The sequence below is a fragment of the Carassius auratus genome, unplaced genomic scaffold (genome assembly GCF_003368295.1).
Source record: "Carassius auratus strain Wakin unplaced genomic scaffold, ASM336829v1 scaf_tig00035103, whole genome shotgun sequence".
Taxonomy (NCBI): domain Eukaryota; kingdom Metazoa; phylum Chordata; class Actinopteri; order Cypriniformes; family Cyprinidae; genus Carassius; species Carassius auratus.
In genome coordinates this window covers 116087-142571 of record NW_020526203.1, presented here as the reverse complement: position 1 = coordinate 142571, position 26485 = coordinate 116087, and the positions used below count along the sequence as shown (strand labels likewise).

The 26485-nt window shown below is 39.3% G+C and overlaps 1 protein-coding gene across 1 annotated transcript in view; it reads left to right on the top strand.

The window, feature by feature from the left end:
• Positions 1-6536: 6536 nt before the first annotated feature.
• The window catches only part of LOC113081810 (phosphoinositide 3-kinase adapter protein 1-like), a 113695-nt gene continuing 93746 nt past the window's right edge, over positions 6537-26485 (top strand). Inside the window, exon 1 of the mRNA XM_026253753.1 lies at positions 6537-6665. The gene's annotated coding sequence lies outside the window, so the exon portion shown is untranslated. The remainder of the gene's footprint in view (positions 6666-26485) is intronic.

Genomic DNA, 26485 nt, shown 5'->3' with positions numbered 1-26485 from the left:
AAACTAGCAACAATAACAAATCCAGAACATTTAAATAATAATTGAATAGGCATACATGTAAAAAAAACACAATAAAGCTTTACAGTATAGATGGTCAATAAAGTGAAACTTTCAAACTTAATATATTGTACACAACTTTATATACAATCCTCGATTGTGTTGTCCAACAATGAGGTGGCCGAGTCCAGGGCACCCTCTCTCCCATTGCTCGCAGGTCGACTTCCGTAGATAGCGTCCATTGGGTCGAACCACTTCCACGTTCTTCTGTTTGCACCACTCCGGCCGTTGTGATCCTTTATTGCTCGGTAGTCACTTTTCAGTTTTTTTAATTTGTCCCTACACAGTTTGTAGGTCCGGTGGTAGCCGTGTGCGGCTAAGAGCTGTGCTACTTCTTGGAACACTTTTTCATTCCGTGTCGCCCCATCCAGCTCTCGCTGGATCCGCTCCTCGGCAACCAACGTATGCACCTCATCCACTGACTATAATTCAGCCATATTTTTTTTTGAAAAAATTTAAATTCTTTTACTCTAAAAACAGGTGCTACCACGTTGGCTGTTGTCTGGCTATTTAAATCTAGCGGATTTTAGTGTCTCGTGTCGCAAATACAATGACGCTGGTAGTGACAATTCTGCATGACCAATCAGTGATCTGCAATGTTTTTATGTCACATTTTAGTATCGGTACGGTACGCTTGGAACCTCAACAGAGGTGGTACCATTTAAAGCGAGCCAAAGCGAGCCGTACCGTACCGTACCATGCAGTGGAAATGCACCATAACTGAGCCGTACCGAATCGAGTCGTACCGTACCATGCAGTGGAAAAGCTCCAAAGCGTGCCGTGCCGTACCGAACCGTACCGTACCATGCAGTGGAAAAGCACCAATAGCACTTATATATCATTGCTCTTTTTGTTGTTTTTGATTGCTTCCACTGTCCTTATCTGTAAGTCGCTTTGTATAAAAGCGTCTGCTGAATGAATAAATGTAAATGTAACTGTAAATACTGTATATAATTGTAATGTTCTGCAAAACAACACATTTTAAAACACTTTTTTTCTCACTGGTGAAAATGAGATGGTCATCTCTGTTTTCTCTCAGGTACATCACAGTTTAAGCTTCACACTGAACATTACTCTAGTCATCGTAGTCCATATCAACAACAAAAATATTTCTTGTCTCCTTATAGTGGTTATTTTGGGAAAGTCCCAGGTATTTTTAGCAGTAGGATTATATGTGCTAATATAAAATTAAATTAAGTAGCCTATATAAAATTGTTAAATCTATCAGTACGTTTTTATTTAAGTACATAAAAAAATCATGTACGTTTGTACTTTCACTTGAGTAAAATTGAAAAAGGAGTACTTTTAATTTTACTAGAGTAATATTTTATAACAGGGCCGTCGCTAATGGGGTGAAAGGTGATGACGATTATAGGGACCCACAGCTGAGTGTGGGGGGCCCCAGCGATCTCAACCGACTGGCTGAGGCCAGCCTAAAACGACGCTCAAGACAGTTGCAAGTTGCAAGTGTTTTAAGCCTTTCATATTTAAGCATTCAAAAGAGTTTAAAGCATTCAAACACAAGACTGAGTACTCGCGCCATGTCCGGTGCAATCAAAGAGCCGTGTCTCATGAATAGCAACACCAAACCAAGCTCTTCTTTGCACCCTCCTGCACCTGAACCTGAACCGGCACGTGGTGTTCTGTGCGCACAGGGCACATGCAGAGAGAAGCGTCTCAAAGCCATTGAACACTGAATTTACATATTCTTGTACCAACAAATACATACAAAATGATGTAAAATAACCTGTCTTGGAAAGTATGTTCGAAAATGATCGGTTATGTCTTAAGTGAAAGTAAACAGTGGTGAAAGAAATCAGATCTGTACCATTATAATGGATGCATTGTCTCTTAAAGTGACCACGCTTAATTTTAATTTGAGTGTTAATCAAAGAAAATGAAAGACAGAAAATCACTTACTGCTCTCGACTGAACTACTTTGTAGTTTTAACAAGAATTAAAATTATTATTAAAATAAACCGAAAATTATTCAGACACCAGATTATGCATTAGTGGGTGCAGGACACTATAGTTCATTTATTTAAGTAAGGACAGCAAAATAAAGGGAACTGTGAAATATTATACCCAAATGTTCTACATACTGTGGACTACCAGTGAAATTTATAAAAACTATTTGGGACCAAAAATGTTGATCTGACCATGTTTTAAGTGTTTTTTTTTTATTATTTTTTTTTATTGCTAATTAACCACACACTGAACAAAATTCAACATTGCTTGGTAATTGGTCAACAAAGTATTGATAGTTGTGTAAATATTGGTATACTAATAGTTGTCTGAAGTTTTGGTTGATTGTAATCCATTATATACTGTACTAGCCCTATCAAAGTTATCTGACATTATCAAGATGAATTTGTTCTGACATAGTTTAACTCTGAGTTCTTGATATTCCATGCAAATATTCAAGCATATTTCTGAATAAAAGTGTTTTCTAGCAGCATCATAAAAATTACAATTCAACAAAATATTATAATAGTCAAATTAACTTTACATGAAAGACATAAAGAAGGAACTTCACCTATTAATAAAAACCCATAGGTAAGTCTTGTGTGCCCCAGTCTACACCTAGTGAAGACAACTTGATAATGTCTTGATTTAAAATTATAGAAGCTACTTATTTTTATACTTGGCTTTATTTCATACAGCTTTTTATTTTATTCATTTATTATCATGTTCTAAACTATAGCAAATAAACTGTGATAATGTGAGAAATGTTGAAGGTGTCTGAATACATTTTGGTTTGACTGTATATTTTATGTTACACTGAAGACTATGCAGTGCTATTTTACAATGTATTATTTGGTTTCTGTACCTGGACACCTACAAACTTTAACAAGTTTAAACATTTTGTAAATAGCACAAATAAATAAATAGAATGAACATACAAATTAAACAATTTCAAACAGGGCCCACTGGTACAACCTGCACTGGGGCCCCGCTAACCCCAGCTACGGCCCTGTTTTATAATATGTATCTGTACTTTTACTCAAGCACTTGTTTGAACTTTAACGGTTGATTCTTCACATCCTCTTACTTTGGCAGTAAAAAAACCCCAAACAAACAGAAAAAAAAAACGGATTTACCCTCACAGTGCAGTGCAGTGCGGTTCAACTCCTCAACATGATGCTATCCACAGGAATCCACTACCGTGTTTGAGGGAGTTTTCCCAGGTATGCGTGTGCAACAAGTGGGTGGCCAATATGCTAATGTTTCATGTTGACATCAACATGAAACGGCTTGGGATTAATTTTAAAAACAACTTGTTTAACTGATTCAGTGTCTACCATTTTTTTGAGAGACAATAACTTTATAAACAGTTCACTTTCAGATTTAAAACTTTGCAGGATGTTTTAGTACAGCTGTGTTATATACTGTGTGAAAAGTAATTTTCAAAAATCCATAATAGGGGCACTTTAAAAGTGCCCTTTGGCAAGCCAGTCACAACACTGCTTGAGTAGTCAAGTATGTTCTGATGAACAGAAATAAATGTCATAACCCGCCACTAAGGCTACGTTGACACGAAGCCAGAGCTTTCCCTATCCAATCTTTTTTCCCCTCATCTCAAGAATCCATGAAACCGACACAAAACTATGTAGTATACATGCCAGACCAGTATGTGGCACAGTAACTCTGCCATAGAGAAACAATAAAAATGGAAAAGAAAACTTGGACTATGGGCATAAACCTTGCATTCAGTATACAAATGAAGATCCCCTGTAAAGACCTTGTCTCAGAGGACCACCAGGACAAGACCACAGGAAACAGATGATTCTTCTGCACAATTTGACTTTGCTGCAGCCTGGAATTGAACTACTGGTTTCGTCTGGTCAGAGGAGAGCTGGCCCCCCAACTGAGCCTGGTTTCTCCCAAGGTTTTTTTCTCCATTCTGTCACTGATGGAGTTTCGGTTCCTTGCCGCTGTCACCTCTGGCTTGCTTAGTTGGGGTCACTTCTTCTACAGCGATATCATTGACTTGATTGCAAATAAATGCACAGACACTATTTAAACTGAACAGAGATGACATCACTAAATTCAATGATGAACTGCCTTTAACTATCATTTTGCATTATTGAGACACTGTTTTCCAAATGAATGTTGTTCAGTGCTTTGACGCAATGTATTTTGTTTAAAGCACTATATAAATAAAGGTGATTGATTGATTGATTGAAATGAACATGGGACAATTTATTAGTTATTTGATAACCTATCATTCAATCATTCATTTATAGACAATCATTCAGTGTTTGTTCATGTTTTTTTTTTTGTTGTCACATGATGTAACAGTGTCTGACTAGGGGCGAGACATGGGTTGATGATGTCATCATTTCAGAAAATATATGGATTCGCTGTCTATGTGAAAACACAAGGGTGGCATTTTTCAGATTTATCCACTCTTGGACCCGATTCCAAAAAAATGGTTTCACTCTCCCAAAATGCTGGATCCATGTGGATGAAAGGCCTATGCAATACAAAATGTATACATATACACCTAAATGCTCCTTAGCATGAATGGGGCCTCAATGTCTATCAGGCCTGATATATCAGGCCTAACGGTGTTAGCATGTACAATTCCTTACAAATTATAAGCAGTAGTTCCCTTTCAAAAGCTTCAGTTCCATGCTGCGCTGCTCAGCGCATTGGGAAACGTCTAATTCGTGACCAGCTGTGAATAATGTGTCTAACACATCGATAGAATTGACCCGGTGGTAATATATCCTCGGTAATATATAACACAAGAATATAAATAATTACGTCACAGGTGCATCAACAAGTCTTTTGCATTCTGTGAATGTGTGCATCAGGAAGATTCTTCTCGTCAGCTACAGATCTTCGTAGGATGAGTCAACGAAATGGTAAGTGTTGTGTTCCTCCATGCTCTCGTCCTATGTATAAGCTGGATACACATGTGTACTGTTTTGTTTGTTTGGGGGTAGAGCATGCGGTTCTGGCTTTAGAGACAGGTGAGTGCGAGCATTGTGAACTGCTCTCAGTGAAGATGCTTCGTGCTCTTCTGAACTATTTTCAGACTGCACCCACCTTTTCATCGGATGGCTCTTGTGCGGATTTGCATGAAGGACGAGTGACGAGTGTCACCGGATCTGCGCATCCTCTCTCATGATCTCGAAGCGCGCTCCGGTGCTGCTTCGGTTCACGAAGAGGATGACAAATCTCTTGGGTCTTTGGGCCATGAGCAGCCCAACTGCTCGAGGTGGTTACTCGGGTGGTGGACAGGTTGCAGCTTGACTAGCTACGCGAACAAGACACCCCCAAACGTAGTAAGCTGGAGGATAGGTTTCTGTCGGGTGGTAAGAGAGAGAGACCACAACATCATTCTCTCCCCTTTTTTCGAGGACCTCCATGATGAGCTATCGAAGTTATGGAGCAACGTTGACATTTTTGACCCCTCAACGTTTACTTTTTCAACTATCGTGGATGCGAAGTCGCGGGGATATTCAGAGGTCAGGCTTGTGCTGCGATGCACACTATGGCAGTGTTATGGCAGTGTACCAGGCTGACTTGAGTGTGGGCAGTACAATTGACGAGGAAGCGTTCTCTGAGCTTCATCGGGCCACAGATTTGTCTCTCTGTGCGACCAAGTAGACGGCTCGTGCCATTGGCCAATCGATGTCAACTTTAGTCAGCAATTTTACGGGCATTAAGGAGAGGGAACGTTTGTTTGTTTTAGACTGTCCTATTTCTCCATCGGTCCTGTTTGGCGATTCGGTTAATATGGTTGTCAACAGGTTTAGGGAGGTGAAGAAACATGTAGAAGTGTTCGTTCAGTTCCTTCCTCACTGCACTCAAAGGGAGGGGTCATCAGCCACCCATCCTCAGCCCGGTCCTTCAAAAACCAGGGAGGTTAAAAAGCAGAGCGTGGCGAACCGTGCTCCCCCTCGTAGGGATTGGGGACAGGTTAGCCGTGCTCAGCAACCTCCCAGGCCAGACATCAGGACTGTCCTTGATAAGAAGAGGAAGTCCTGATGCTCTGGCGCCCTTGCTGGTGGGGGTAGTCCCTCACATGATGGTGCGCGCTCGAGAGCTTTTCACCCCGCCCCGTTACCCTCACAAAACTCCTCCATCCCCGCCACTTTGTGTAATTCGGGAGGAGGTGGTTTCCAACAAGGTATTAGATGTTCCAGTGTTTCCTGCCTTCATTCAGGACATGGAACATCTAACATCCCCTCAAAAGGAAGCATTACAATCGGTACCACTATCAGAGAGTCTGGCAGCTTGGAAACTTCTGCTGGGCATTTCTGAAAAAGCGTGCCCCGATGACATCATAAACCGAGGCTATGATACCACCGGGTCAATTCTATCAACGTGTTACACACATTATTCACATCTGGTCACGGATAAGACATTTCCAAATGCGCTGAGCAGCGCAGCATCTCATTCCGCTTTCACAGGTAACAAGGTTACAGTCAAGTAACCGGGAATGTTCAGTAATATAGTGTGTTTCTCCAGGTGGACAGGAAGCAGCAGAGGATGGACTATCACTCCAGAAGCTGAAAATACAGAAGAAACTGTCTAGTGGTGCTCTGGTCACAAATCAGTCTTTACTGGTTCTACCCAGCCGTGTACCATGTGAGGTGAGACACACAAAAGTGTCTTTTTTATAATGTGCCAATTTTATATAGACTTTTTTTTTTTGTTACTTAGTTCACCCAGAAATTAAAATTTTGTCATCACATATTCACCCTCATGTCATTTCAGTCATAAGACTTTTGTTCAACTATGAAAAACATTTTAAGATTTTTTTTTTATTAAAACCTGAAAGATTTCTTTCACCTCACCTAAAGTTGATGTAGCTGAAACTTACGTGTAAACAAAACCTAAATTAGTTTATATGGTTTACTTTTTAATTAGTTTCTTTATAGACTTTGTCATCAATTTCTTAATTAAAATTTTGAAGCTTAAAAGTTTGGGTAGAATGGATTTTCAAAAACAGAAAACTCCCAGGTTTCATAAAAAATATATCCAAGGGCTTAGATGGTACAATATAGATTACAGCACGCAATGTACAGTGAAATTAAATATAATTTATAGCATAACTATTTGTAACTATAAAGTACAGTACCTCCACAGTACCTTCTCATAGGTATAAGTGAACAATATGCAACGTTTGGGGATAAGGGGCAATAACCTGCAAAATTATAAAGCATTTATACTGTAGGTATTTTATAACTAAAAGGTACCTATTCTAATCCACAATTTTCCGCATGATCATAACTTAAAGATGAACGTACGTGTAGGTAAAGGGAAACAAGTGGGGAATAATGGGGTAATGACTTGGGAAATTAAAGGTATTTACACTGTTAGTATTTCATAAGACAGGTATAACTATTCCAAGATTATGTGGTATTTATAACCTACTGTGTTAGGCAACAATGTTATTGTTTATAACAAGTTGCCTTATTGTAACAACACAAAATATATGATGCAACACATTTTTACACTATGTACTGGTTAGGCTACTTATTGTATTATTACAAGCATTGTCACAAGCATTGTATCGGCGAGGTGCAATACAGTGGAAAAGCAGATTACCTGTTAGAAGAAAATATGATGTTTATGAATCCAGGTGTCAAATTATGAACTCTTGTTCCTTAATGTTTTATTGCAGTGGCCCTTTTGCGAACAGGATATAATTCAGCCAAAAAATCAAAGCATTTGAGAAAATCAGTACTCTCCATAGGCATAATGGTTTTTAAACTGTACAAACTACTATCCCCATACACCCAATGCTGTACCTAAACCTACCTCAGGAAAATATTATCAATTTCTGAAATTCATTAAACAACATTATTGGCAAAATTGTACACAATGTGTGGTAGTCAGTTTTGATATGTGTTATGTTATTTGTTGGTGGTAAGTTGCATGGGGGTTACGTTCTTCCACCTACACACTAGGGGGCATAGACAGGGCCTTACGGTAGTTGTGGAGGCTATATGAGTAAGACAGGTAAACCAGTGGATGAGAATTACAATCAGGAGAACCCACATAGTTTTTCAACCGTGCATGCCTGCAGGTGTGGATGTTTGTGATGGATTTTGTCATGTTCAGCTATTAGCACCATGTTTAATGTTGCTTGCATACGTATGAGCTCAATTTACATAAGTAAATGCAAGCAGCAGTGTTTGTAAGTAATTCTACTCTGCATAAAATAAAGTGTTAATCGAGTGCCATGGCAGACGTGATTTATTGCACCATTACGCGTTGGAGACGACTTCAAATTATTATTATTTATTATTTTGTATTATTTTGTAATTTCTTTCAAATAGCCTCATAAACATATATATTTTTTTCTTTCTGATCATTAATGCAGCCAAATATTTTTCTTATATAAATGGAAAACTCTTTGGATGTGTTTGTGACAAACACAATTTCTTTACTTCAGAAAACTTTTTAAATGTATGACTGAACTTTTATCATTTGACAGATCTATGTTTCAGATTATTTACCCGAGGATTGCATGTTGTTTTCTAATGTTCACTTAACTTTTATTGGTGTAAATGTTCATATCTAGAACACAAAACATTGTTTTGGGGATACAGATGAAGCTTCATGCTTATCAAGCAGTTTTATTTTTGTTCCCACTTTATATTAGGTGGCCTTAACTACTATGTACTTACATAAAAAATAAGTACAATGTACTTATTGTGTTCATATTGTATTGTAAAACACTTTTGCTGCTATTGAGTTGCGATAGGGGTAAGGTTAGGGAGAGGGTTGGAGGTATGGGTAAGTTTAAGAGTGGGTTAAGGTGTAAAGTATGGGTCAACAGTGTAATTATAAATGTAAATACACTGTTAATGTATAAATGTAAATACAGATGTAATTACATGTAGTTTTTTTTTTTTTTTCTAAGTACAATGTAAAAACATGTATGTACAGAATAAGTACATTGTACTATATTATTAATTAAAATGTAAGTACATAGTAGTTAAGGCCACTTAATATAAAGTGGGTCCTTATTTTTTTCTGACCATTTGTAGGTATCATGTCATTTTAAATGATTTACTAAAAGATTAAAAGCACCAGAATCTGGGATTTTCAGCATGAAAGAGTTGTACAAGCTGAGGATTTTGAACTATTATCATAACTTCCTTTTGACCCTAATAAACTGGTAATGAATTCTGTGGCAGGTGAAACAGTATACTGTTCTCATAATATGTGTAAATAGCAGCACTAAAAGTATTTTTGCATGCCAGCAGATTTTTTGGTCTAAAAATCACAATATTGTTGACACACTTTTTTTTTCCATATATCCCTAGATTTAGACATATTGTTAAGATTTTGGATGGTCATTCAGTTTGTTGCTAGTTTGTTGGGCTGTGTATGTTTTTAGGTGAAGACTCCTCTTTGTGAGCTGTCTTCATAATAGGAATAAATGAACATTAAAAAATTTAGTAACAGTCTTTCTCTTAGAGATTTCTTTTAGTGCAACTTCACAAAGTGCGATTACATGAAACATCAACACAGAAAGGAAGTCTGTTTTACCCTACAAACTATTACAACTAAAAATATAGCTGCAAGCAGCAATAACGGGGCCAAGCACTACAGAAGCAAGCTTCAGACGAACGGCAGGAATGAGTAATTTAGACAGTTTTAAGATTATTTTAGGCAAAATGGCTTGAAAACAATCAACACAACAACTAGTAATAGGATTTATTCGCTTATCACGTGTAACCAATAGGTGGTGCTGTTACCAAATTAGTTTGGAACGGTCAGTGTGAGGTGTCGATGACACATACAAAGTTTGGTGCAAATATGTCAAAGCTTTGCAGAGATACAGCCTCAAATGCATTTTGGCACCATTCAAGCAGATTTGTTGATGCTCTAAATGAGAACCGTTTCGTATGTCGACACGAAATCCATAACTTTTTGCCAGCATTTTCTGAAGATGAGCCACGTCAAATTTGGTGAAAATCTGACAAACGGTCTAGGAGGAGTTCGAAAAAGTAGGTTTTCAACATTAATCAAAATGGCGGACAGGAAGTTCAGCCAAATAAGGAAAACTTTGTATCTATGTTCTCGACTTGACCCAAGGAATCTACAAAGACCAGCGTCATGTCAATAGCCAGATTTATTCAAAAGTTATTAGCCTTTACGTAAATTGAGTTATAACTTTTGACCACTAGGTGGCGCTGTTTCAAAATATTTTGAATACCTTCAGGGGATGGTGTTGTTGGCACATTCTGAGTTTCGTAATATTACACCAATGCATTTGTTTAGTATAGCATTTTATTTCACAAAACTGTATTGAAGTCAATGAGAATTTCATGTTTTGTTCTATTATAGCGCCACCAAGAGGCTCAGTCCCACCATTTTTTTTATGTGTGCTCAGAGTGAGCCCATACATATGTGTGTCAATTTTGGTGAAAATATCTCAATTCACTTCAGAGTTATAGACATTTATATGAAAAAGCACGTAAAAAATGACTGACTCTTGACTTTGATTGAATATTACTACCCCTTACTATCAATATTTTGGCATTTGGGCATTGGCGTATAGCTATCGACCTATGTTTCCGAACTTCTGACGGTGGTTTCGTCTCGATCAGACAAGCGGTTTCGAAGATATAGCCAAATGTTTTTTAAGCGCTAAATCACAACGCTACACAAACCGAAAGGCAAAACCTAGCATGTTTGGTATCATAGGACTCGGTAAGGTTTCAGGAGTCCAATTTGATGAGTCTCGTGAAAATAAGTCAACCACACCCAAAGTTATAAGCATTTAAAAAAAGAAGATCACCACTAGGTGGCGCTGTTTTGAAACTTCTCACACTCCTTCAGGACATTGTGCTGATGAACCATACCAAGTTTCGTAACAATCTGCTGATGCGTTCTTAAAATACAGCATTTTAGCACAAAATTCAAAATGGCCGACAGTCAAAATGGCCGAAATGGTCAAATTGGATATCAGTCGACTCGGCATGTTGCCCTGAATCTAACAAGACCAATGTTATGATTTTTGGACAAACTGTTCAGAAGTTATAAGCAAAAATAGCAGTTTTTCATATCTCCGGATCAGTAGGTGGCGCTGCACCCAATCACAGCATGTTGCCTCAGGTCATGCTTGTTATGACATGTACCGAGTTTGGTCTGAATAGGATAAGTCGTTGCCGAGATACAGCCTTACGACTGTTTTTGTAAGCACTACATAAAATTTGTTAGAGCGTTTATCGAAAACGGTTTGACGAATCAATTTGATTTGCATAACTTTTGGTCAGCACTGCCTGAGGATGATATGGTTCAATTTTCGTGTGAATCGGACAAACCGTCTAGGACGAGTTCGAAAAAGTAGGTTTTTAAAGAAATTCAAAATGGCGGTCATATTTCTATGACGGAAATGACTTCGTAGGGTGCAATCGAATCGGCATGAGCTCAGAAATTAGAGGAAAAAAGAATTTCGTTGATTGGCCTTAGGGTTAAAAAGTTATTAACAAAATTAAAGTGAAATTTTGGACAGTTGGTGGCGCTAGAGGGATTGACTTAGACACACCAAAATTGGTGTACTTAATGTTGGCACTGTCCTCTATCAGAATGTCGAACCATTACAACTTTCCCGCATTCGGTTCTATGGGCTGCCATAGACGCCCAGTCGGAAGAATAATAATAATAAATATAGCTGCAAGCAGCAATAACGGGGCCAAGCACTACAGAAGCAAGCTTCAGACGAACGGCAGGAATGAGTATTTAAGACAGTTTTAAGATTATTTTAGGCAAAATGGCTTGAAAACAATAAACACAACAACTAGTAATATGATTTATTTGCTTATCACGTGTAACCAATAGGTGGCGCTGTTACCAAATTAGTTTGGAAATGTCAGTGTGAGGTGACGATGACACATACAAAGTTTGGTGCAAATATGTCAAAGCTGTGCAGAGATACAGCCTCAAATGCATTTTGGCACCCTTCCAGCAGCTTCGTTGATGCGCTAAATGAGAACCGCTTCGTATATCGATACGAAATCTATAACATTTTGCCAAGATGGTCTGAAGATGATCCACGTCAAATTTGGTGAAAATCAGACAAACGGTCTAGGAGGAGTTCGAAAAAGTAGGTTTTCAACATTCATCAAAATGGCGGACTGGAAGTTCAGCCAAATAAAAAAAACTTTATATCTATTTTCTCGGCGTGACCCAAGGAGTCTATGAAGACCAGCATCATGTCAATACCCAGATTTATTCAAAAGTTATTAGCCTTTATGTAAATTGAGTTATAACTGTTTCAAAATATTTTGAGTACCTTCAGGGGATGGTGTTGTTGACACATTCTGAGTTTCGTAATATTACACCAATGCATTTGTTTAGTATAGCATTTTATTTCACAAAACTGTATTGAAGTCAATGAGAATTTCATGTTTTGTTCTATTATAGCGCCACCAAGAGGCTCAGTCCCACCATTTTTTTTATGTTTGCTCAGAGTGAGCCCATACATATGTGTGTCAATTTTGGTGAAAATATCTCAATTCACTTCAGAGTTATGGGCATTTATATGAAAAAGCATGTAAAAATTGACTGAGTCTTGACTTTGATTGAATATTACTACCCCTTACTATCAATATTTTTGCATTTGGGCATTGGCGTATAGCTATCGACCTATGTTTCCGAACTTCTGACGGTGGTTTCGTCTCGATCAGACAAGCGGTTTCGAAGATATAGCCAGATGTTTTTTAAGCGCTAAATCACAACGCTACACAAACCGTAAGGCGAAACCTAGAATGTTTGGTATCGTTGGACTCGGTAAGGTTTCAGGAGTCCAATTTGGTGAGTCTCGAGAAAATAAGTCGACCACACCCAAGGTTATAAGCATTTAAATAAGGATGATCACCACTAGGTGGCGCTGTTTCGAAACTTCTCACGCTCCTTCAGGACATTGTACTGATGACCCATACCATGTTTCGTAACAATCCGTTGATGCGTTCAGAAAATACAGCATTTTAGCACATAATTCAAAATGGCCGACAGTCAAAATGGCCGAGATGGTAAAATTGGATAGCAGTCGACTCGGCATGTTGCCCTGAATCTAACAAGACCAATGTTATGATTTTTGGACAAACTGTTTAGAAGTTATAAGCAAAAATAGCAATTTTTCATATCTCCGGACCAGTAGGTGGCGCTGCGCCGAAACGCAGCAAGTAGCCTCAAGTCATGCTTGTTATGACATGTACCAGGTTTGGTCTCAATACGATAAATCGTTGCAGAGATACAGCCTCACGACTCTTTTTGTAAGCGTTACGTAAAATTTGTTTGAGCGTTTATCGAAAACGGTTTGACGAATCAATTTGATTTGCATAACTTTTGGTCAACACTGCCTGAAGATGATCTGGTTCAATTTTCGTGTGAATCGGACAAACCGTCTAGGACGAGTTCGAAAAAGTAGGTTTTTGAAAAAAATCTAAATGGCGGCCATATTTCTATGACAGAAAATGACTTCATAGGGTGCAATCGAATTGGCATGAGCTCAGAAATAAGAGGAAAAAATAATTTTGTTGATTGGGTTTACGGTTAAAAAGTTATTAACAATATTAAAGTGAAATTTCGGACAGTTGGTGGCGCTAGAGGGAATGTCTTAGACACACCAAAATTGGTGTACTTAATGTTGGCACTGTCCTCTATCAGAATGTCAAACCAAAACAACTTTCCCGCATTCGGTTCTATGGGCTGCCATAGACTCCCAGTCGGAAGAATAATAATAATAATAATAATAAGAACGCCAACAAAAACAATAGGTGCCTCGCACCTTCGGTGCTTGGCCCCTAATAATAAGAACGCCAACAAAAACAAGAGGGTCCTACGCACCTTCGGTGCTTGGCCCCTAACAAATCAACTATTGCACTGAAAGCTGTACATTGAAGTTTCCACAGTCTTGTAAAGAGTATAGATATATTTCATCTATAGCCTTTTGTACTTTCAAGAGACCAAATCATAGAGAAAGATATGTACTCTATAAGAAATAGAGTACAGCAAGAAAATAAATGTTTCTTATGCATACAGATTTTGTAAATTGTGAAAGATTTTATTTTGTATTTTCATTTTTTTTAACTCCTCCATAAGTTTATGCCAATTCTCGTATGGGAAAGGAGCATATTGATCACATACCTTTTCATTTAAGGAAATGATTAAACATTTGACTGAACATTTTAATTATTTTGACAAACCTCCATTTCAAATTATTTTCCTTGGGGTGTTTATCAACAGAATATTTTTCAACACAATGTCATTATTCATTAAAGAATGTTATCAGTTACTGTCGCCATCTTCTTTGACTCAAATAAAGCAACATCTCTGGTGTAAGTAAACATCTTAAATGTGCTAAACATCGTTGTTTCTCAACTTCAGTCATATTTGTGAGATGTAATTAAAACACATTTGAGAACTATGACATTCCACGCTTTTGTAAAGGTTCTAGAAAAAAAAAAAAAATCTAATATAATCTTTACATATAATACATTTTATCTATGCAAAACAAATTGACAAAAAAAAAAAATCACTGAATTACGAAATGCAAAATTGTATGCAGCATTTAGCCAAAGAGAATTTTAGCTTTGAGCACATAAGAGAAATCCTCTCCTGTTCTCTGTTGTGAATGTGTGATTTTTATAGATAATCATTGATAATTGTTTTTGCATAACTTTCAGGTGATGAGTTCTCTCTGATTGTGGTCAAACATGCAGTGTATGTTCATAGGAATTTATGAACAACTACAGCAAAAAATAAATAAATAAAAGGATAGTCATTCTGGATGAGTCCTTTTTTGGTTGTCTTTTAGGACCTTATCTACGATCCTGTCTACCTGTGTCAAAAAGACACATAATAGCCCTAACCTCTACTTGAAAAATGAGTCTTGTCATTTTCTGTTTTGACTGTTACACTTAATACAAACCCATCTATTACACATAAAGTTAAACATTAAGGATGCCACAGACACTATTTCCTTTGTCTTGGTCTCTAAAGATTGCTACAGTAAATAAATCACAAATCACATGCAGTTAATTAGTTAAAAGGGACATTTTTGGAGCATTTTAGACAGTCTACACCAACACACAGACACGTTTCACTGTATGTATTCATCTGACCAAAAGGTTTCTACTTTTATTTAAAATAATATGGCATGAAGTTACCGTCCTCAACAGCACAGTCCCCTGAAATATTGTAGTATATATTTATTTATTTATTTTTTTAAATATCTAAGTGTATTTAGCTTAAATGTTAGTTGATGATGTTGATATTTTTAAGAACATTTGATATAGTTAAACATTTTTAATTTTATTGCAAATATTTCACCAAACCTACAGGACTGAAAAATAGGTTTACCATCAGTCCACATTTCAGCTGTTGACCAGAAATGCAAGTGAACATCCCAAGGTTACGAATGTAACCCTAGTTCCTTGAAGGAATGAGACGCTGCGTCGAATGCTTTGGGGAACGCCTTTGGCAAAACCGACTCTGAATATCATTTGCAATCTGTCCAATGGAAGGGGCGTGACGTCATGGGCGGGGTGACGCAATGACCGGGAAGCTATAAAAGCACATGCCATGCCGCTATCTTCAGCTTCGAGTAGGGAAGCAAGCGCTGGCATGGGTTCCAGGAGTATGGCGATACGACGCAACGTCTCGTTCCTTCGAGGAACTAGGGTTACATTTGTAACCTTGGGACGTTCCTCTTCAAAGGCTGCATTGAACGCTTTGGGGAACGATGTGCCCACACTGCCAGACTTACTAAAATCACTGCCTAGTGTGTATCCGAAGAGCACAGCTAAGGCGAGAGAAAGAAGAGCCAGGAGTAGCTCGCATATCTATGTTGTAAAATCTGACAAAAGTGGAGGCGTGGACCATCCCGCAGCATTGAAGGTGTCCAATAGGGATACACCTGCTAAGAAGGCCTTAGAGGCCGCCATACCCTGTGTAGAGTGAGCCTTGGCTCCCAACAGCGGGGGAAGAACAGAGGACTCATAGGTAACATTGATAGCCTCAACTATCCAACGACTAAGGTTCTGTGTAGTTGCAGAAAAAAAATCCCACTTTGGTGGGACCATGGCACACAGGCCGTCGGTCCGTCTTTGTCCACAGGGCAGTTCTGTGGACGTATGTGTCTAGCACTTGAGCTGGATACATACAATTAGGAGGAAAGCAGAAGGCCTGCAGTACTACTGATTGTGGTGGGACAGAGGGATTTTTTTTACATAACCCACTCGAGGGTATAAGAGTGCTTTGGCCATGGCGGGCACAAAGTCTAGGTAGGTAGGGGCCATTGAAGGGGCCTACAGTTTAAAGGGTCAGATGTATATCTCAAATATCCTGAGCTGGCTCAAATGGAGCTTACACAGAGCCTCTAAAACCACAACCAATCCCAGGGGGGAAACAGGACTCTACTGGAGGCCTCAGCCTCAGTGCACTATGGAGGACACATGTCACTATGGGGTGTCTACCGACTGATTGATCACTGGAAGGGACATGGTAAGCTGCAATGGCCACCACGTAAGCCTTTAAGGTGGAGTGGGTTAACCCTGCAGTGGGCCTGGCTTGTAGAAACTCCAGAACTGTACCGATTGGGCAGTTAACAGGGTCAAGCTGGTGGCCTCTAAGAGTTTCCACCTCAGGGCATACAGTTTCCTCGTTGAGGGTGCTCTGGATTGGAGGTGGGTCTCGGCAACCTCAGTTGAGGGACTGGATGCTATGAGTTGTGCCCCCTCAGGAGCCACACCCACAGTTTCCACAACTCTGGGCAAAGGTGAAATATCTCTTGAGTCGCAAAGAGTTCCAAAAACTCTCCATATCTGCTTCACCACCTTGGGGTGAAACCACCCGGGCCTCGGCCCGTCTCGACAGTATGTCTGTTCCCACAGTCAATCTCCCAGGAATTTACACTGCTCCAGAAGAGATGAGTTTGTCCTGGGACCACAGAAGGATCTGGTGTGCCAGCTTGTACAGGGGCACGAACACAGATCTCCCTGGTGACTGATATAAGAGACCACCGATGTGTTGTCGGTGCCCACCAACACATGGTGACCTCTCAGTTCTGGGAGGAAATATTTCAATGCTCGATACACAGCTAGCATCTCTAAACAATTGGTATGCCATATCTGATGGTGACCGCTCCACAGACTGCGGGCAGGGTGGCCACTCATGACCACACCCCAACCGATGAGGGACACGTCTATCGCTAGCTTTAGACGGCGACAAAGAGATCCCAGCACTAGGCCCTGATTCAAGAATGAAGGTTTCTTCCACATGTCTAAGGCACAAAGACATTGCCGCGTGACCTTGGTAGTTCGAAGTGGGTCCCCCCTTGGGGAAAATCCCTTGGTCTTAGCCACCACTGTAGGGGTCTCATGTACAGCAGGCCAAAAGGTATCATGTTGGACGCAGCTGCCATCAGACCTAGTAATCTCTGAAACTGTTTAAAAGTGAGTGACTGGCCTTCTTTGTCTCTCTTGACTGACGTGAGGATCGACTCAATCTGAGCAGGAGACAGACTTGCCTGCATTGTGGTCGAATCCCACACGACACCTAGATAGGTGGTTCTCTGAACTGGAGAAAGTACACTCTTCTTGGTGTTTAATCTCAAACCCAGCTCCCCTATGTGAGCAAGAACCACATCTCGATTTCGAACCACCATGTGCTCTGATTGAGATAAAATCAATCAATCGTCAATATAATACAGAATGTGGATGCCCTGCATACACAAAGGAACCAGAGTCGCATCTATACATTTCATGAACGTGTAGGGGCGAGAGTGCAAGGCTGAAGGGAAGTACTCAATTTTGGTATGCATTGCCCACGAAAGCGAACCTCAGAAACTTCAGTTTCCTCTAGTGGAGGGACCACCTCTATGGCCCCCATCCTTAATAGGGTATTCTCTTCTTGTTCCATAATCAGAGCCTGCTGGGGGCCAACTAGTGCCGGTGTAACCCCATTGAATATCAGCGGTGGATAGACGAACTGAATGAAATAGCCTTTTTCTACTGTACGCAAGAACCCCAGATACATTTGGCAGTAGTTTCCAAGCTGATTTGTTGTACTGGAGGATTGTTCATAATGAGATCCATGATCCATAACATTCATTTCATAATGGTTATACTTTAACTTCTATACCAAAGATAATGGTTAGATGCTAAGAACAGTTAAATATTTTTTTGTGACAATTCCATATAAAAAATAAAACAAAAATGTGATGAACATAATACATCCAACACTATACAGCATCAATATTTTAATGCATTTCAAAGTATACTCACACCTTTTAAACATACTGTATGATAAAATCAAATCTGACTAAAAGTCGTAGAGGCAAGGGAACATTTAATCCAATTGCTGTTCATTAAACAGTAAAACATACAGCAAAGAACACAGAGTTAGTAACAGGGAAACAGAAGCAAGTACACAATAGAAATGTATATTCTTCGTAAGATTCCAAAACGTATAGTTTCACAATCTGCAACTTTTTGTCAAACAAAAATCTTCCCACACGATCATCAGACACTGGGAATTCTTGTTTCACAAAATCTTCATCTTCATTGAGAACCTTTATAAGGCTTTTCCCTTGATAATTTCTTGGTGCCAAAGTTAACTCCTCGCTCATTTCAACAGAATGTCTTGTTGGTGTTGCACACATCATTCTTCTAGATTAGAGGTTCCCAAACTTTTTTCCTGTGCACCCCCTTCTATGTCCAAATCGGGTTGGCGCACCACCAATCCCCAATTAAAAAATAAATAAAATAAAAAATAAAAACGCAACAAAACTTTCTTTTATCGCCATATAAAGAGTCATGTTTAATCATGTGCAAATTGCCAGGATCAGTAAGAGAAAGCACGTAAAAAGAAACATTGCAGACGTGTAAAAGAAACATTGCAGCAATAGGTTGGGACTATTAAATGACCATGGAGCTAGCAGCAGCATCACCTCAACCCGCAGCCCGTCACGAATTCAAATACGGCCCACCAGGCTGAACACAATTAATTATTATTGTTATTTTTTTCAGTTTTACAATTTTTTTTACATTAATTTAAAAATGTACTTAAGAAATATAAGTTATAGCCTAATGTTTTTTATGTTAAATTATTTTGTGTTTCATATATTATTTTCAGACATGAGCAGACCTAGGCTTCTCACAGCATTTAACAAACACAAGCGCCCGCTTTGGCAGAATTCAATTCAAATAGTCATCAACAGCCATTAGTTCAGTAAAATTGAGCATCAGAATGGACAAATTTGTTTTTAAGGGAGAAAAATAAACGAAATGGGAAAATGCCAGCGAATTAACACATAGAAAAAATAAAAGTCAGAGTATCAGTAGTGAAGGAGAGTGTTGGATTTTCGGTTTGCCCCGCAACTTACTTGAAGAAGTTCAGGCAAATAGAAACACCATATACTATGTAGCAATCATGCTTAATTGAATAAATGTGAGAAAACATATCTAATATTATTAAATTCGAAAGTGCTTTCCATATTTGGATCAACATAGGCTACATTTGTGAATGCACATTTTCTGCAATGTCGCACGTCAAGTCATGCTCCCTATTTCATGCAAACTGAGTTTTTTACACTGTTAAAGAGTTGGATTCCCATGCTAAACATGGACAAAGTTTCAAAAATTAAGTTGTATGTTTGAAGGAGTATTTTTGTTCCAAAAATACTCCTTCCGGTTTGTCACAAGTTTCGGAAAGTTTTTTTCCGAGTATGGGTCTGTGTGACGTTAGATGGAGCGGAATTTCCTTATATGGGTCCTAAGGGCACTTCTCCCGGAAGAGCGCGCGCTCCCGTAGAGCACAGCAATTCACTGATCAGAGCGAGAGCGAAATGTCACAAAATAAGTGTGTTTTTGGTTGCCAGGGCAAGACAACCCTGCACAGATTACCCAAAAAAAAAAAAAAAAAACAGCATTAAGGGACCAGTGGATGGAGTTTATTTTTACAGAGCATCAGCGGAGCTGTGCAAGTGTTTTTGTTTGTTCCCTGCATTTCGAAGATGCTTGTTTTACAAACAAGGCCTAGTTTGATGCCGGATTTGCATATCATTTATTTCTTAAGGATAATGCAGTCCCAACGAAAAAGGGTCACGATCGTATGTTGGAACCGCAGGCGGTGAGTAAAACTGCTTCAAATATCTCTGTGTTGTAAACTGAACTATCGGCGCGTAAGTACATCAAGTAAACAACATGCAATGTTGTCATCAAACTGCACTTTCCACATGTACACCTTAAAAAAAAAAAAAAAAAAGACGACATAAAGTGAAACTTAGTCATTTTCCAAAACCGCTTAGCAAATATATACAGTTTCAATACTGCTGTAGGGATCGGGATCTGATTCTGGATCATGAATATACGGCTGAATCTGACTGTTAGCCATGGTTTGTTTTGGATGATGTTTTTTCCCTCACGGTAATGTCACAGCTTCCACACGCTCTCAACGCAAAAGCCTACTCGCGCACGTGATTCTTTAGCTCCGCCCACACGTCATACCCCCAGCCGCTCGTGTTTTTCCGGGAAAAAACGGTACAGACTATCTTTCTCTTATAAATATAATAAAACTAAAGACTTTTTGGAGTTATGAAGGATGCAGTACTACTCTATAGGTACTCAAGATTAACAGGATATTGAGTGAAAACGAGCATTTCACCCTCCCTTTAAACTTTCCGCATCCGCGGGGAGACCATTATGGACCGCTAGGTAGGCGTGACATAAACATCATCATTGGAGAGTGTGTGCGGATGCTCTGAGAGGACGAACATGTGCCTCCCATTTTTTATGACCGCGCGGACAGGTGCACATGGTCAGTAGGCTTCAAAAGCACAATTGCACATGTGGAGGCAGTGTGAAGAAGCCCATTGCTACTCGAACCTGTGCAATCCGTCAATAAAAGAATGTAAATACAGCCAGATGTGCAATAATTCTGGGCAACTGTTTGTTGCAGAGCGGACCATCAGCATGCACTTTTGGAAGTATAAATGGAAGAAGTCTGCATCCGCACTGGCCGTGTACGCGTCTGGATTGCTCATGCGGAAAGTATAACACAGGCTTTACAATTTCAACTTCATTGTGCTGTTACTCCTTTCGAGCTGAATCTCACATAAGCTCCCGACAGCATCAGGTGTTTTATTTATATGGGGAGTAGAATTATTTATTTATTTTAATGAACGTAATCGATTAGATATCATAATATTTATGCTATAATATTATAAATCAGGTTGGTTTGTATTGGTGACGTAATATGTAAATTATATGCGTGCGGCCCGCGAGACTTGCACTTGGACCATAGTGCGGCCCGGTGGAAAAAAAGGTTGAGAACCACTATAACACAACGGTTATGGGAATTAGAACGACAGTACATTGAATTAAATTGCAATGAAGTTACAAACGATACACATCATTAAAGAGAATGAGCTCCGAAATAGATAAAATAAATAAAAACGAGGATCAATCTGAAACTTTTCAAGTGCGACAATAAAATTAGCCTACACACGATCCACAACATAATTACGTTGCAAAGAGCATAGGCTCAAACATAAAATAAAATAAAAGAGGATGCATCTGTAAATTTTCGAGTGCAGCGCAAAAGTTGAGAGAGATTTCCTCAAGATTTTTTCTTCGCTCATTTTCTTTCTCTATTCTCTTCGTTCTCTGGCCCCTCTCCTAAAGACTAACAACTTTATCATAAGATGTCCCACTTGACAGTTTCCCTGATTTCAGCCAGTTAAGCATATTTATAATATATATTATGAAATAAATGAAACGAGTTGGCATGGATATAGCCTAGCCTGCAGTCACCGGCAGCGCCAGGGGGGGTCCTGGGGGGTCTCAAGACCCTGCCAAAAAATGCCTTGACCCCCCATTTGACCCCCCACCCTCTTCCTGATTATATATATATATATATATATATATATATATATATATATATATATATATATCCGGGATAAATATAAAAAATATATATCTTCAAACTACACAGAATAATAATAAATAATAATTATTTTAGACATTTATTCGTACACTGAACGAGAACCCTTTCTGTCGGACGCGTCTGATTCGAGAACCGAGGAGCTGATGATACTGCGCATGTGTGATTCAGCGTGAAGCAGACTCACTGCTCGTCTGAACTGAGCTGATTTTTTTGATGATTGATTCTGAACTGATTCTGTGCTAGTGTTATGAGTGCGGGTAAACCAAAGGCTTGAATGAAGGGCAGTCATCGCGAATGACATTACATCGAGCGCAAAAGAACCGGTGAACCGTTTTTTTTTCAACTGGTTTTATTTGATCGAATTGTCCGAAAGAACCGGTTCACTTGAGCACCTGCTCCTTTGCCCCTGCCAAAAGTGCCCTTTTATCAAAGCAAAATTTCCTCGAAATTTTTTTTGTAATAACATTCCCTTTTGGTAATGCCTGCCCACGCCCAATCATAATATTAGTACAATTTATTAATAATAATTTAGCCGTAAATAAAATGACCAACATGATGATCTCATGACCTTATCCGACCGGGACAATTCCTCATGAGCATTTTTTAATTGCTAAAGGATATTTTCAACACCGTGGCAGCCTGGTAAGTGGTGTTTCTTTCTCAGCGAAGTGATTTTGATGTTTATTTACTTATTATTATTTTACAAGAACGATGTGATGTGAGAACATGCAGATATGTTGTTTATATTGCTGTGTGTAGCCTGTAGTGTAGAAGTAACACTCGTGCTGTTTGAGGGAGAAAAGTTTCACAGGCATCGAAGGGTCTGGTCTTTTTATGTTATTTGACTAAACTATTGTTATATTACAATACTTATTTATTTTTTAACACATAGAGTGCCTTAAAAATAATTATCACAACACTGGTAAGGCTTATTCATATTTTCTCATTCTCTGAATTATAATTATAAAAATAAAAACATTCAGAAATGAATTAAAATATAATTATATTTTAAATGTGATGCAAATATATATTTTTTCTACAATAGCAACAGTTTACCACAACAAGACCACTTTAGCCTGTAAACTCAATAATATCTCTCTAGAAATAAATGTAAAAATATCAATGTCAATAAAAAATGCATAATATACCTGACATCAAAGTGCAGTGTGAAGGATATGAATAACAAATGTAGCCTGTCATTTGTTTACATTGCAAAGGTGTTCAATTTTAGACAACAACAACTACAACAGTAATAATAATATTAATCACTATATTCCAGTGTATCAGTTTTTTTTATGTTTTGTATCAATATTTAAGGTGGACTTATTAATTAGGTGCAAGAGTAGTAGTGATGGTTAAAATAATAGATTAATGCTGAAATAGTAAATTAAGCCTTGTTCCTAGATGGACAGAGAGTGGAAAGTAATAGATCAAATGAGGAGATGGAGAAAGAGGAAGAAAAAGAGGAAAATGTAGAAGCACAAGTGACAGAAAGAGAGCAGGTAACAGCAAGCCAGGAGACAGAGGCTGGTGAGAAAGAGGAAAATGTAGAGGCACAAGTGTTTTCTATAGTTTTTACTATAACCGCTGTTCTTAATTATTCTGTAGAACAGAGAAGAAAAAGCCATTAGGTTGGGACAATTTAAGACATTTCAGTTTCTAATACCAGAGCTATTATTATTTTAAACTTAAAATTGTCTTCTCGATTGTTTCTTTTTCATAACTGGATCAAAGCATTTGTAAAATATATTGCTGTATTGATATTTTGAGCAGCGCCATTTAAAGCCTTGTTCCATGTGCCCCTTTAATACTTTGAGCACCTGCCCCTCCAAAGGTGTCTCCACGGCCCAGTTCAGAGGGACTGTCAGCCACGCTAAAAAAGTTAACCGCTTAAGGCATTTGTGGATTAATGCGTATTGGTGATGCGAACCATTTAAAGCGCCAACCCTTTAAAGTTTGAGCATATTGTTTGCAAACTGCAATTGATTAATTAATTAAAAACAAAGATGGGTTGATGGGTTGTTTTTGTAGTTTAGTAGCAGTAATATGCAGTTATTAGCCGTGTCCACTGTTTTTTTGTTGGTTTTCATGAGACCCCCCTTGAAATGACCAGGACCCCCTATTGCCCCCCCAATCAAAATTGTCTGGAGCCGCCACTGCCTGCAGTAGTACATAAAAGAAGAACAGTGCGTAGAAGACTGCATCTGTCTTCTATGTTTCCATCGAAAACTAATAAATTATAGTTTTTTATTTAAAATAAAAGCGATTACAAAGGAAATGTTTACTGTTCCTGTTTATTATTTTATGGAAAAATCCCACTTAAAAAAAACAGTCCGCCATTACATTTTTCCTCTCGCGCACCCCCTGGTGGCAGCTCGCGTACTCCTGGGGTTGCTCGCACCACACTTTGGGAATCCCTGTTCTAGATGTTTCAGGGCTGTTTGAAACAGTGAAACAGCCATTGTAACAGGAGAATGTAGAATGCCTTCTGCGATTAACTATGTGCCCCCTAAACCTTGTTTAAATATCATAAAACATATGCTTTGACACATATTCAGTGAGATTGTTATCTCCCTTTTTTTTTTTTGGCAAACTGCATTTAAATTATTTTGCTGGTAAATCAAAACACACTGTTGCGCAGTATGTTGCACAGTATTTATAGTCTGTAGTCAAACTTTTCCACCCCCGTTGGTGTGTGTACCCGGCCTATTTGATTACTGATTTTTGCTTCGGGGCCATGGAAATCCCAAGAAGAGACGAAGGAGAAGGGGTTGCAGAGCTGGCGTTCGGGTCGGGATGAGGCTGTCGTTGCGGACGGGGGTGCCCAAGCTTCGCTGCGGGCAGCGGCCGCGGTGGCTACTGCCGGTATTTCCCCCGGGATATATGTCTTAAGCCCCTTTCACACTGCCATTCCGGCAAATACAGGGGTAAAGTGTTCCTGTAATTGTTCCCTGGTCGCTAGATTTGGCACTTTCACACTGCCAGTGATGACCCGGTATATGTGCGTGCTTTCACACACAACCCTTGAAGATCCCGTAACGACACGTGACATCAGCGCGTGACGTGTAATGTACGAGTCGACAACGCTTGGCATGTTATACTTTAACTGAAGCAAGCAAACGATCTCGGCGTCAGCGCGGAAAGTGAGGAACTAACTGATCTCTGCTTCATTACAGTTTGCACATATGTTTTCGTCACGAATGTTGATCTTCCTTCTAAACAGCCGGTAAAAGAGTCGCGCGTCATCACTTCGATACGGAATTAGATCTGGCTTTTGTTCACACAGCGCTCTTTCCGGATCAATTACTGCAATGTTACTAGGTCCCCGACCCGGGTTCAATTCGGTAATCAATTCCGGGACGTGGTTGCTTTCACACAGAAGGCGACCAGGCAATGTTACAGGAATATTGCGGGTCCGACGTGCAGTGTGAAAGGGGCTTTAGTGGCACTCCGTTCCAGGGTCGCCCTCAGCTCGTCCTGCCCATTGGACGAGATCCCCTTTTGTCATCGTGGGGCGGAGGTGGAGACGCAGTTAGGAAACTGCAGCTTGTGGCCGACCTCCCTGACCATCGATTGGCCGCACGACACCGCTGGAAACCATGTGACTGTGCCAGGTGTTTGCTGCCACTACAACTTGCTAATAAGGAGACCAGTCTGCCATCATCACTCCGTTTAGCGCTGCTCAATGCTCGTTCCATCACTAATAAGGCGCATGCCATCAACGATCTTTTCACCTCGGAAAAGATGGATTTTATGTTCCTTACAGAAACGTGGCAAAAGGATATGGAAGCTGTTCATTTAAATGAGCTGTGCTCTGCAGGCTGCTCAGTGATTGGGACACCTCGAACGGCTCGCCGAGGCGAGGGCCTTGCTGTTGTGTATCGTGACAGATTTTTATGCAGAGAAATCCACTATGAAACCTTCTCCTCTTTTGAGTCTCAGATGATTAAGGTTGGTTCTGTTAACATATTTCATTGTGTGTTAATTTATACCGCCCTCCTGGTCCTGCAGGTATCTTCCTCACTGATTTTACTGACTTTTTAACCTCTATGATCAAGCTGGAGAAAGTTTCAATTATTGGAGATTTTAATCTTCATATTGATGATATGTCATGTATTGCAGCTACAGATCTCCTATCCATTACTGACTCTTTTAATTTTACGCAACATGTCTCAGGACCCACACACTTAAAGGGGCACACCCTAGACCTTGTTTTCTCATTAGGTCTTGAGATAGTAAATGTGTGTGTGGAGGATGTACATGTGAGTGATCATAGTTGTGTTTTCTTTAACCTGAACTTCCCTCGGGACCCCCCGCCTCTAAGAATTAAGGCTCAAAGGAGAGTTATTAACCAGGATGTTGCTGGGAAGTTTGCTGTTTAGTTTGATCCATACCAGCTAAGGGGTTGCAGTGATGTAAATGTGTATGCTGAGTCTTTTAACAGCAATGTTTAGCAATTTTAGATGAAGTGGCTCCTATGAAATCAAACACTATCTCTATT